Source organism: Pygoscelis adeliae, unplaced genomic scaffold, assembly GCF_000699105.1.
Source record: "Pygoscelis adeliae isolate BGI_AS28 unplaced genomic scaffold, ASM69910v1 Scaffold156, whole genome shotgun sequence".
Classification (NCBI taxonomy): domain Eukaryota; kingdom Metazoa; phylum Chordata; class Aves; order Sphenisciformes; family Spheniscidae; genus Pygoscelis; species Pygoscelis adeliae.
In genome coordinates this window covers 3772077-3786373 of record NW_008825016.1, presented here as the reverse complement: position 1 = coordinate 3786373, position 14297 = coordinate 3772077, and positions in this window count along the sequence as shown.

Here is a 14297-nt window from a genome sequence, read left to right as displayed (position 1 = left end):
TCATTTGAAGTTACTTCCGTATACAAATTTCCCTTATTTCTTAGAATATTTGAATTGGTTTGAAGCCAAAATAAAACCTTTAATTTCACATCAAGCAAAATGTTTCACTCAACCTAAAGCATTTTGGAGGCTGTGGGGTGCAGCGGTTATTAGCCCTCAATTCACTGAAAATTTCATCTAATTCAGTCTCGGTCTGACATGAAACCATCTTTCTTTTCCTCAGAGACACCGGTAAACAGAAACGTCTTGTTGTTCTCCATCCTCTGCTCAGTGGGTATTTTTCATATCCAGCATGTGATATTCTATGAAATGGTTTTAATACAGCGAAGGTCTACTCAGCACTTTAAATACTTTTTACTGATTAGCAAACAGTGTAATAGCAACAGAAATACCCTGAAGTTCATTAATTATGTTTTCCTGCAATTTATAACAGCTTCCTTAGAAACCCCTACTCTTAGGTCTAGGAACTCAGCCTTTAGATATTATTTCAGGAGTGACAATGGGATTCAACAAACCCTTAAAATCACCCAACTTCGCAGTTGTAACAGCTGTGGCAGTGTCACACAAGGTGACCTTTCAGCGTCATTCAGACTCCAAAGACCAGATGCATCTCATCCACCCCTAAAAAGTAGGCATCTGGCTTTTATGGCAACGTAGGGGCTGCCTCTCTAGGCAATGGAGAGAAACAGGCAGTTCAACATGGTAATTAATCTTATTCTGGGAGAGGTGCCTCAAACAAGGAGGAGAACGTACCTTTGGAGGTATCTACCACTAGCGAGTAACTATAGGGAGTGTTTGCCCACTATATCTCAGGGTAGATGTCCAATTTTAAAATGAGTCTGACCCTGCAGCCAGCACAAACCCAAATCTCTCATAGCCCTTACCCGGGGAGCACTGGCTGCATCTGCAGTGTACTCTGCCAGATCTGTGCACCGTCCCTGGGCCCTCACAGAGAGGCAGGTCCCATTTCATAGGCAAGTCATAGAATCATAGAATATCTTGAGTTGGAAGGGACCCATAAGGATCATCGAGTGCAGCTCCCTGCTCCTCACAGGACTACCTAAAACTAAATCATATTAGTGATTAAGAGCGTTGTCCAGACGGTCCTTGAACTCTGACAGGCTTGGTGCCGTGACCACTGCCCTGGGGAGCCTGTGCCAGTGACCGGCCACCCTCTCTGTGAAGAACCTTTTCCTAACGTGCAATCTGAACTTCTCCTGACGCAGCTTCACTCTGTTTCCTCGCGTCCTGTCGCTGGTCACCAAAAAGAGGAGAGCATCACCACGGAAATCATGATCTCTTGCAGGATCAAACCACGGGCTGTGAGGTCCAGGATCATAGGGACTTTTTCCTTCTGTCCCTGGCTCCATCATGAACACTAGAAGCACTCAGACAAGGAAAACTCTATATCTGAGTCCAAATGCCTCAGTCCCAGTAGCGGTTCCCCCCTGAAGCTCAGCACAAGGAGCAGTTACCAAGCTGCCTGTGCTTCACCTCCAGTTTCCACCCGAGGAGCCGGTGTTCACACAGCTATTGCTCATTTTTCTTAGTCACCTTTCGCAGAGCGTTTAAAAGCCATGCAATGAACTCTGCCAGTCCTTAAACGACACTTTGCCTCCCCTGCACCCTCCATGTTCCCAACACATGTCTGCTGACCAGCCATCTTTCCGCCCCTCCCAAAACCTGAGCAAGAAATCTCTCTATCAACTTCCACACCACCGCTGCCTTCATGGTGAAGCAGAGCAGAAGCAACAAGAGAGACGATACTTGTCCTTGCCCACAGCCACATGTTCTCCCAAGGGCGCGGCTGCCGCTGCTGTCCGCGTGGGCGAGCCTGCCTGCTCGCTGCCCTGCCTGTGCACACCAAAACACAGCAAAACGTCTTGCATCCCCCTGGCAGCCCGCACGGGTACCCGTGTGCCCGTGCCGTGGCAGCCCACCTCAGTGTTTGCCGATGGTTAGCATCTCTTCCAGCCCTTTGTCAAGCCAGGGGAGAAGAAATGCCACCAGGCCATCCAGAATCAGGCAAGGAGGTGCCATATTCCCAGATATCAGCATTTTCTCCATTATAACCCCACGGACAATTTTGTTAATAAGCTATGATTATTGCTGGGGTTTTTCTCCCTGTTGGTTTCCCTTTAGAGGTTCCTGCGATTTAAAGCTTGGGGCAAGGCAGAATAGTATCACCCAGCTCAACTGCAGTACACCTTATTAAAAAAAAATGCATATACGACCTAGTATTTTCTCACCGAGAGTGCGTCTGGCCACATTTCCATTTACTAAAAGAAAAATAGAGGAAATGGTTATTCTAGATCCAAAGATGAGTAACAAATCTGTTCTTCTGTAAATAAAAATCTTCCGAATACATCACTTAGAGAGGAATTTTAGTTTGTGGAAAACTCAAATAAAAAGGACATTACAGCACAATAAAATATATTTTACTCTTTTTCTCTATTTTCAGTACTATTATTGTGGATTATTTGTGTCCAATTGTTATTTCTTCTTCTGTGTTGTTACTTTAATACAGAGCAGAATCAGAATTCCGCACTAGTATTGCATTGGATCAGGTGCTCTGCAAGGAAATCATGCTGTCACCCAGCCACTACAATGACTTCCCTGTAAGATGAAGCAAGAAAAATAACTGAAATGTAGGCATAGGAAAAGACCTCATCTAAGTGCTATCTTCTAGTAGTAAACATATATCCTGTGTCATGTAAACATGGCATATTCTAAAAGTTTTTTAGGATGTTTGAATTTCCTTTTAGGAAAGTACACTAAAATGCACCATTTTGTTTTATTAAACAGATGTATAATTTGCTGAGAAAATTCAAATCATTCTATGTTCTGCATTTTACATACATTATGGGTAGTGTGTCAAAGAGGATGAGCTGCAGAAATAGAATGATCTCTTTCAGGACTAATTGGCAGGTAGCAGAATTCCGATGATTATTACAGAAACTATTCTCCTTACTCATGCGTCTAAGGAAGAATGAGATCTGAAATATTAGTTCCTAATTTAGTCTGAATCACACTTCTGTCTCTGCCGGTGATATGGGTGATTTACCAGTTTTAAAATACAGTTGCCAGATAATTGATGCACTGGAAGAGCTTTAGTGCCTTTCTCAAGCTCAGTTAATTTTCCACATGTTCGTATTCCAGCCATAAAATCACCTTTTAGTGGAGTTCACAATATAATATGAAAGAAAAAACACCCCAAAAGATTTATAATTCGTGTCTAACTGTAATTGCATGGGCATGAAATTAGCAGGGGCACAAGCAGAGTCATTCTGACTTGTCAGTCGTCAGGTAATGCTTGTCGTATTTCAGATCACAGATATTAGCTCTATGTCCATTTTCTCTGCAGGTGCCGTACATTTGCACTGGTAGATGGTGCAAAGGAATGGCACGTGCCTGTCTGTGTCTCGTAAGAGTCATCCACAGCTGCGACACTGACATTTCACGACTGCCCTCATTACTATCACCGCGTGAAGTGCAAATGAGAGAGCTCCACATGAAACTCTATCAATTTCTGAGACCTTGAGACTCGTCAAGACAATACCCACTTTGAAGGGAAATAAAACGCTTTGAAAATACATGAAGAGAAATCGCGTATGGAGGGAAATTACTGAAATAACATGTCAATATGTGAAATACTCTTCCAGCCCACCCATTTGTACAATTTGAAAGTTACTCATTCACTGGTAAGATACACTCAATTGTGAAGACGTAAAAGGCGACAATTGTTTTGATAATTACTTTAGCAATACACATGTAAATGGCATTACAATTGAATCTTACTCAGAAAATCCTTCTGTGTATTCGCAGAACATGGATTTATATGAGAAATGTCTACAAAGAGAAGAATGCAAAATAACAAAAAAGGAAGCCAAGTTAAGAAAAAAACACCAACAATTCAAGCTAGACGCATTTATTATGTGGGGGTTTAGGTTAATGAGAGCTACCTGAAGTAACCACTTTACTTTAAATGCCTACTTTAAATGTAGTAAACACTAATTATGGATAAAGACTCATATAAATTAATTTCTAGAAGCTGTCACTGAACGGTAGAGCTTCAGAACATGATGTACTTGTACCCTAATGCCTCCGAACCAGAAGACAATTTAAAAAAATCAAATTGCAAGACTTTAAAACAAATCTTACCATGATGGTGTCTTGACTCAAGAGTTCAAGAGTCAACCTGAATTCAAAAGGGTGAGGTTAGCAACAGCACAACCCCCGAGAGGCAGATGTGCAATATACAACATCTTTCTGAACTAAGGCACTGCTGGGAACAGACAGGTTCAGAAGAGAAAGCCACAAGGTCTTGGTGGCTGCAAAGATGTATCAGAGAGAAGGGGGAGCTGGGGTGCGAATGCTGGCCCTGCATGATTTGCTGCAGGCTACGAAGTGACCCAGCTAATGACTAATTTTCTTCTCACAAAATAATTCTTCTAACAGGGAAGCCCCAGGCGGGACATAAACTATAAATATTCCTAGCTGTTAAATTACCTCAGCCGTTAACAGGTTTTTATTTTTGTCCTGACATTATTTAATACAAAACACAACAAATGCTGCTGAGGTTTTTCTGCCACCTTCATGACCAGGAGAGATAATTTCCTTCTGTGCTATGATATCAATAGCTCTGTGGTGAAGTACAGATGATTAGCAGAAAGTTGGAGGGATCTACCACTGAAAAGGGATTACTGCCAGTAGTTTTCATCTCTGTTACCACTGTTTCAGCTCCCTAAGTGTTTTCAACACAAGAGCATTGGTACTGAGTGGGTTTCTGGAAGCATTATGAGACATATTATATTAACTGTTGAAATGGCTGTTCCTATGAAAACCAAATGGGAGCAAAGGAAGACAAAAAGCTGAGCGCTTCTGAAAAAGCCATCTCAAAGCTTTATGCCACCTTACTCTTCACGTAACTTCTCAGTATAATCTGGTCCCTTAACTATACTAATGTGGCCATGCGTACCTCCCCCATACCGAGTCACGTCCATTTCCAGCTCCACCTGCATGACTCAACCAAGGTAAAGCTGTCAATGGCTGTGCTTCTCAAGTCTGGTCCTCACTCACAGCATGTCCACTTCCCACTGCTCTTGCAATGCAAAAGGACCTTCAAGAAGATACAAACACAATAAGCATAAGAATTGAGGATGGAGTCTGTAAGTTGATCTTTTCCTGAATCTCTTGCAGTTTAGTAACTATGACCTCCCAGATCCTCTAAAATACCAAAATGTCCTAGAACCCCACCCACATATGAAGAGGAGTCCTCTGCTCACTGCTTTCATTCACATAGATCGTTGTGTTAGGAGGCATTAGGAATGCCTCCTAATGAATGGGCCAGTTTAGCAAGTCATACAAATTGCTCTGTAAGTCTGCCCTAACCTAGTAGATGCATAATGTCCTCTTTTGTCACCACTGAGCTGGAAAGTACTTTACCATCATCACCTGATTCATACACGTAACCTTGCTTTTTTCCAGAAAAAATACAGAACAGAAATGTTTATTGACGATTTCTCTTTTCTGCATCATTAACAATTTTGCCATCTCCATCAAGTAATGCCTTATACTGTTGCTAGGATATCTTTTCTTTCTGTTATTTCTTAAATAATCTTTACTGTCCCCAGCTCTGCTAACCATTGATTTTTCCCTCATGTCTTTAGCTTCCCTCATCAATTTTCTACACTTTGTAACTTCTAACTTATATTGATTACCATCTCCTACTCTTTTTTTTCATTTTGCTATAATATTGCTTCTTCATTTCTAATTACTGCCTTTCTCATAATCCTGAAACAGGATGGGCTTTTAGCCGATAGTGTCCCACTCCCTAAAAGAATCTATATCTGCTCATCCAATAAAATCCCCTTTAAAAACTCTTCTTTTCATTTTTATAGCAAGAGATCATCTCACAGTTAATTTTACTACTAGTTTTCCTTAGCTTTGTGTATTGACCCCTCTGAGGAACAAAGCATATGTATTACTTGTTCTTTGATGCCACACACCTGTATGCCCGCATTGAATGTAATCAGGCCGTGATCACAGGCTCCTCACCAGCCACTAGGGTGGAACATCTCTATCCATTATAAGAAGATTTTAGAAGGCAATTACTTCCTGAGGTAGGATATTCTCATCCATCTTTCATTCAATCTTTAATAACGTATTAGCATTGTCTTCATGAGGCAGCATGTCTCCCACTGTGATGCCCTACATCACTGCCATTCTTCCTTCCACCCATTACAGACAGAAATGTAAGCAGCACCTAACAGATTTTGCTCTCTGGTTTAACGTGGAGCTCAATCTGAGGACCACCACCACCACCACCACCCTCTTTACCAAGGCTCTGCTGATTAATATTGATTCACATGCTTTCAAGATCCCAAAGTTTTGAGTTATCCATATTCATACAACATGAAGCACTGGCTTTCTGCAGACTGTGTAGACTATGCCCACTCCCTTCCCACCCTTCTTGCCCTTTCTGTCTTTCATAAGCAAGAAAAAAATCAATTATCTTAATATTTCAGTGTTAGGAACCAACCTATTAGTTTTTAGAAATGGCATTTACAGCATAATTGCATCTTTTCTTCAGGGATAATGTTGCGTTCCTATGGCTTGTCTGAACTATTAACACCATTTCCAAAAACTAAGATTATCGCTTTATCTGATATTCTATACCACATTGACCGAATTCATTTGCAAAAAAATCTAAGTTTGAACTCTTTACTGCTCCCTCTTTTGTTTTTAGTTTTATTTCTCCCTTGATGCATTGTCTAGTTTCCAAGAGGGAAAACTAGCTCCTTTTCCTCCCACTTTGTATGTACAGGACTCTGTGATCTGGGTGGGAAGTGACACATAATTTTCCATAGAACCTAAATTTCCAGTTTCACTTCAGAAACACAGCCAACTATCCAAACCCTGGGTCTCCTACCTTCCGTATTTTTTCACTCATTCACTTGAAATGATATCTAAGAAAATCACGCTGGCTTTTCTCTACATCCTTGCCTGAAGTCTTCTATAACCTGCATAATTCTACATTTGCCCAAATAATTTCCTCTATTGTTGATAACCACTGGTGGAAACTTGCCAGCCTTACAGTTTCATTTCATGTTTTTATGCTAGGGAGACAGCTGACAGATTTCTTGCTGAATTCTCTATTCATTCACCTAAACATAGCATTGCCGGTGATAGTTGAATTTTAGGATGACTGAAGAACCTCGTAGCAGCAGACTGATTCCTCACTCCACAAGCTGTAACCCTTCAAGTATCTCTTCAGTGGAGCTCTCTTCTGCTCTGCAAGGGGAAGTTTCTCCCATAATTTTTTCAGTGGGTATCTGAAAAAGGGTTGATATTTCTAGCTAGGTTGCATGTCTTCTGGTTTGCTCCCATCATCTGATCACATTTCTTTAATTTCTAATTTCTCCTTTTTCCTTTTCACACATTCCTCCCCTTAGGATCTGAACAGCATCTGGTTGTCCAAGTCTATTTCTCTCAAATGCTGCATGGTGGCAGGATCCAAGTTTCTAAGATCATGTATGTTCTCCTTCGCTATGATGATTAGCTTGTGTTCATATACTGGAAATCTCATGTCTTACCAAGAAAAGTCAGTCCAAAGTAGCTCCAAACTCTGGGTCTGACCAGAGAGCCACTGGTCCTTCGCTGCACAAACATACAGCTGTTTTCAAGAGGCTTACAAGAACCTCACCTTGCCGGTCACATGGAGAACAGCGAGCCCTGTCCCATAGAGACAACTGAACAAAGACTAAGAGAAAGGCACAGATACAGATGCTTCGGCAAAACACTGGACAGGCCTTTCCTCTGCTTCACCCAGAAAGCAGCCTGCAGTTCCTCCCTTGCCCAGGTGAGCTCTCCTTAGCACAACCACTGCCAGATCCCTGTCTATATTTTAGGCAGTATTTAACCATTCTCGTTTTATAAATTGTATCACCCTGGGAGACTACGACTAGTTCATTTAGAATTGCCGGAGAATAAATGACACTTCAGTTAGGTTATTATCTGAAGATTTATACAGATTAGCATAGATGTGTCATTGTAATGTATGTCTGGATTCGTATAACTTCAGCAGTCAAAAGGGAAAAAGCCACGAGGGGTCTAGGTACGGTTATGCATATGGGCTTAGAGTCATCCCTCCTGACTTCAGAAACCTACTCAAGGCCCACAGATTAGAAGCACAGCCACCCTTGCCTCCATATTTAGGCAAGGAAGAGTGATAGACGGATGGAGTTGCTCTTGAAAAGAGCTTGAAATCAAACTGCCTTCTGGAAAGTGCTTATTCCTCTCCCCTGACTGTATGGAGGAGACCTCTGCGACACGAGTTAGGTGGGCTGGTCCCTCACAAAGGTCAGCAGCTAGCAAATACCAGAGAAAATACTCAGTTAATGTTCGCCTCCTTTGAATTACAGTATTTTCCCAAAATAGACTGGTCAGCTTCCTCCTGAAGAGCTATTTTAGTTGCGCATTTTTCTAACAGGCAGCTCTTGTGATCCTGCTCAGACACAACCAGTGATTTGGTGCGTTAATAACACCTTGGTTTTAAGGTAACCTAAGAATATAAAATGTTGAGGATGTGTGATGTTCTAGTCTTAATGTGCTTTTCCTGAGGAGCTCTGCAATGAGGCCAGTTGTTAAATGTTGTTATGACACACTCCTGGGCTTTCACTTTGACTTCTTTTCACATCTTGTTGAGTTTTCCAACATCTGAAAAGGCCATTTCGATGTGCTGAGGTCATATGTTAAAAAGCTGAAAGCGGGGGCCCTTGCTAATGGTGCTCTGAAAGCAATTGTTTGGCAGAAGTTCATCGCATAAATTGCTCTATACTTTTTTAGGATCGTAAAAGGAAAAATTATACTTTGTCCTCTAAGGAGGGGATGTAAAGATGATGTCCAAGAGACATTGTTCAGCCACCGAGAGCTGGAATGGGGACTAGAATAAGTGGGTGGGGAGAGAAAAGGCCACTAGCATCAGCGAGCAGCCAGGAGAGCACTGGCAGGCGAGAGGAGGGGAGAAGGGGGTCAGGGAAGTTGTAAATAACAACCAGAAGAAATAAGAATATTCCTAAATACAAGTACAGAGGCAGGCAAGTCCCTCATCTACAAAGCTAACATCACACTTTTGTTACATGGTCAAGTTATAACATTTAAATTTTCATAACTTTAATTTAAAATTTGTGCTAATTCCTGTTTCGAAATGCGTATCTTGTTTTAAGGATAGTTTATTTCAGTTTAGGTGGAACACAGTGCCCAGCAGTTTTAACCAAGCAAAGTAACCTTAATTAAAACCAATGAAGGAGACCTCCCACAGCCTGCTGTACCACTTGAGGCACTGCCTTGAAGACATAGTAAAAGTAAACACGCAATTTTTTTTTACCTTTCTGATCTGTCAGGAAAAGGTTTTCTTCAAATGCCCAGGTGTCGGGAACAACATTTAACATTGGTTGTGTCGGTGGATTGCAGTAAGGGACAGCTTCGGTCCATACAAAAAGGAGTTACGTGGATACACAAAGTTCCCGCTTCAAGCCCTTTTCTCCCCAAATTGAAATCAACAGCACTTGGAGAAACAATCCACAGACATTTCCTCCCTGTATGCACAGAGCCAACATGCCGTGAGTTCTCCCAGGAGCAATACTCCTTGGGACTCAGTGGGGGTGTGACAAGGTGATTTTCAACCTCTGAATCAGACCATCACACTCATGCAACAGCGTTTGGCTCTGCTACCAGGACTCGTCCCACCAAAATGGGCTGGACTACTCAAGGGAGCATCTTCACGGGTGGGACATAAAAGACTGGGATACGAACCAGGCATTACTGTTTGATCATAATAATATTTACAGTATTTAACTATAGAGTAGTCCTTCTTTAATACTCAAATATTCAAGAATCATATAAAATACAATTGCACGTATGTGTAGCGGCATGCTATACAAATACTGGCCAGCAAGGCTTGGGGAAAAAATAAAAAGGGCTAAATAAAAAGATAGTCAGTGCTTCAAGAGATCAGATATGGTTGGAACACAAAAGGAAACCATGAGAAAAGTTGAAACAAAATTTACAGGAAAAGCACAAACAGTTCAAGTTGTTTGATTTTACAGTCATCATAGGCAAAATAGAAATGCTAGCAGCAGTAAGAGAGAGCAAACAGGATTTTTGGGAAGCAGGGCCATTTCACTTGTGTTCTGTTTTGTTTCCAGTTTTCCATCTCTCTTTTATCTGCTTACATTGCATACTCAGGCTTGCAGAAAGGCTAGGAAAGTGAGACCCAGGTAGACTGAGTTTTTTAATATATGTAAGCCTGATTTTGTAAAGACATGCTTACCATTGTCCACTCGAGTAGTGCCACTGACAGCAGAACTGGTTGTGAAGGCAATGGGAAGCACCATGAAGTTTTTCCAGGACAGCAACTTGACAAGCAAAACCTCTGACACTTGGTGTATACTGTATTCTGCCCTTAATTAGAGTCTGAGTAGGGTACAAGTGCCCCTAAATTAGGGTATGAATTATTTTCATACACATGGCTATTCATACTGTGCATCAATTGTAAAATATTTTAATGCCCTGCACAGTTGAAGATGACATCAGACCTTTTGAAATGTATACTAAACCTCCGGATTGCAATTCAAAGCATATGTTCTGCCTGGTCTGCTGAGGACATAATGGTACAAAACTAGGATGCCTTTAATGAATAAAACACTAGTCACTGATACCATGTGCATTATACATACTTTCCACTTCACAGGCAAAGCAGTTACAGCTTTCACTGCCTGAAGCCATACTACATCGGACCGTGACTGTATCACATCTGAGAACATAAGCACATTGAGGCGGTGCAGCCTTTGAACGGGAAACGTTGAAATGAAACCAAAGGTGCTGCCCAAGGGCTTACTGGTGATCCCAGACCTGGCACCTCTGCCTCTGAGTCAGCAGCAAACCCACACCGCAGCCTGTTCCTGGGGTCGCCATGCAGCTCTGCCCGGAGAACCAAACCACACGTCCACCATTGCCTCTGCTCAAAAGAGATGCCACTCAACTTCTGGTTGCCTGGCCAGATTTCAGTTTAAACAGCCATACCCTGCCTACCTCTATTTCTCCAGCAGTTTCAACAGCATATTATAATTTCATTATTTTTCTGCCCTAAACTATCATTTTATGTCCCTCCGCACTGCTAAAATAACTACCATAATCCATGCCAAAAGTGCATTCCAGCAATACTCAAAATCACATTAAGGCTTTATCCTAAGCTTGCATTCAGCAGGGTGAATTTAAAGTACCTCAGCACAAGTTGCACAAGAAGACCCCCGGTGCCCATTAGGAGCGGGCATGGGATCTACCTGTTCTGCGCCTGGCAATGAGTGTCCCTTTGCTAATCCAGAAACGCTAAGGAAAGACAAGCTGGAAATACATCAGAAATTGACCCAAATCCTGTCACCTATAAGAGAATAATGCTTCATCAATACTTGTGTTGATTTATCTGTACTTATTCCAAATTGGTTTTAGGACAAATTTAATGCAATTTCGAAGCAGCTTATTTTGGTGCAGTATCATGAGGGTGGTGAAACACTGGCACAGGTTGCCCAGGGAGGTGGTGGATGCCCCATCCCTGGAAACATTCAAGGTCAGGTTGGACGGGGCTCTGAGCAACCTGATCTAGTTGAAGATGTCCCTGCCCACGGCAGGGGGGTTGGACTAGATGGCCTTTAGAGGTCCCTTCCAACCCAAACTATTCTACTATGATTCTACGATCATCAGGGAGATTGTTGCTTTGTGATGGTGTTTGGGTTTTTTTTCAGGATCCAGCTAAACCAAAATAAACTGCTCCTCCGGTAAAATATGAATGTTAATAGACAGACCTATGATGATCTAGATAAATCAGTATCTTAACCCGATGTACAGGTCTCTCAGCTTCCTTCATTCACGGTGTCAAGTTCTTTGTGCTGATGTGTCTCTAGGTGTCCAATACGTGGGACCATGTAATGGGTATTTGCCTGATCGCATGAGCCCGGAGAGGCTGGGGTGCACCAGCGATGGGGCTCCAAGGACAGCCCACACCCCGCCAGTGGGTCCCTCTCTCCCCGGGACCTCTGTCCGAGGTGCACCTCACCAGCAGATCACAGCTCAAACCAGTCAGCAATAGCTGGACACCACGGGAGCGGATGGGAGCTGCAGACGTGTGAGATACAGGTCCATTTTCTGCGACGTCCGGCTCTCATAGTCCATTCACACATAGTGCATAAGCTGTGTGCTGTATTTAGTATAAATTCACTGAGCTTTTCTCAGTTCCACACACTTTTATTCCAAACTGAGAATGCCCATAAACAACTTTGCACAAAAGTAAGTTGATTAGGTTTGCTTTTTTTGCTGTTTTTGTGTAAGAGTGCTTGAAGTTTACTCCCAATTGTACACTGATCAACAGAACAGTTGCGCATGCATCCTTCCCAGCTCTGCTGGCGTACGTTTAAGAAGACAGAATGCGAGTGGTTCTGCTCTCACTTGCAGCTGTGCAAATCAGGCCTAACTTCATTAATTAAATGTAATTGCACCAATCAAAACAAAAGTTTGAACACCTTATTTCAAGTTATTTTAATAGAATACAGTTCATGGAATTAGATTTAACCTCATGAAAATTTCAACTTTTTATGGAAAAAAAGAGTATGTTGATTTCCAGTTTTCAGTTAAACATTTCTCTTTCTCATCACACCTTTCCAGCAGAGCAAATATTTTTCGATTAGGCCTAGTAACCAGTGTTTCCTAAGAGAATGATGATGAAGACTATTTCCAAAGTATTCAGCTTTCCATTTCCTGATTCTGACATTTCATTCACTTTAGGGTAAACTCAGCCAGTCAGGAAAGGCCCTCGTTTTTTTTCCAGAGTCCTCATAATCCAGGTCCTTTTTCCTGGACATAACACATCCTACTTTACTTAATTTCTAAGGTAGAACTTGTACAAATTCAAAGCAGATTGCTTCTTCCCCTCCTGTTCTCCAGCCTATTCTTAGTTACCCATACGAGTCTCAATACATCCAGAAAAGCTGCCTTTTGCTTTTTGGCTTTAGGAAGTGGGAATTATTTCTGAAGAAATTTATAAATATTTGCTCTGAATGCCTGAACAAATGAGTTATTTCCTGAGACTTGCCTCTTGATACCTTAAATCTGTTAGCGTTTTGGCATCAGATCCTCCGTTCCCTCAGTGTCTCAGATCACAGCGCGAATTGATGGCTTATGAAAAAAGCACAAAGTAATCTCTGGAAACACAGAACCAAGAAAAAATAATTAAATAAAAATAGAAAGGAAAACAGCTTAGGTTCGTCTGGAAGCAGAGGCTGGGCTGAAGAAACATTAGCAGTTTCTGGTGGCTCTATTATTCTGGTGGTTTTACTGTTGTCCTTCCTGCACCTCCAAAGGGCAGGTTTAGAAAGGCGTCGAGTCAGCGGGTCCCTCCCAGCTCTCAGGCTGCTGCTTGGGATTTACGAGAGCCTCTCTGCAGAGAGGTCAAAACACACCCAGGGGGAGAACAAAGAATTTGGTGCGTTTACGGCCGCTTCTCCACCCTCCAGCCAGGGTTTTGCTCCATCTTCACTCCCTTCGCTCCGGCGAGACGTGGGGCCAGCCTGTGCCTGTTAGCCCGCACGTCTCCCAGTTAGATATGACAAATATATTTATTGGACACTGAAAATTTGCAGTAGGTGCATTTACTGTGCTCAGGAGCCAGGAGGATGTCTGCTATCCGGCGCTGGGGGCGGGGAGCAACCGGTGGAGAAGTTGAAAGCATTATTCTCTAATGTCAGGACTGAGTTCCCCTTCAAAACCAGATCCACAGTTCCCAGTAATTCAGGGAAAACTCTGACTGTGAATCGTAGGGGCTGGACATCCTTCAGACAACAGGAGTGCATGCAAATCCTAATGCCTGCATGCGCTGCTCTGAAGCAACCCAACAACTGCCCGGCACAAGATCATTTAAAGAGAGAGGAAATATATCTACATCAGCTAGTTTTAGTCTTTCCTAAAATGACTACACTCCAGAAGCACTAACAAAGAAGCAGATGTAAGATTTTCTGTGACTTATCTCTGAGGCAATTATTTATAAATCTCCTTGATTCATTACGTGCCAAGCCTAAATTAATCCCCTGGTTTAACAACAGAAATGTATACGTAGCCTTGCATATTGCAACCAATAGTGCATGCTAGGCATTTTGCTTTATAGATTATTTTTAATAGCATGAAGCAATTTTGCCCCTTTTAAACATTGTAGTCAGAAAAATAATTTTCTCAAAGAAAAGACCTTG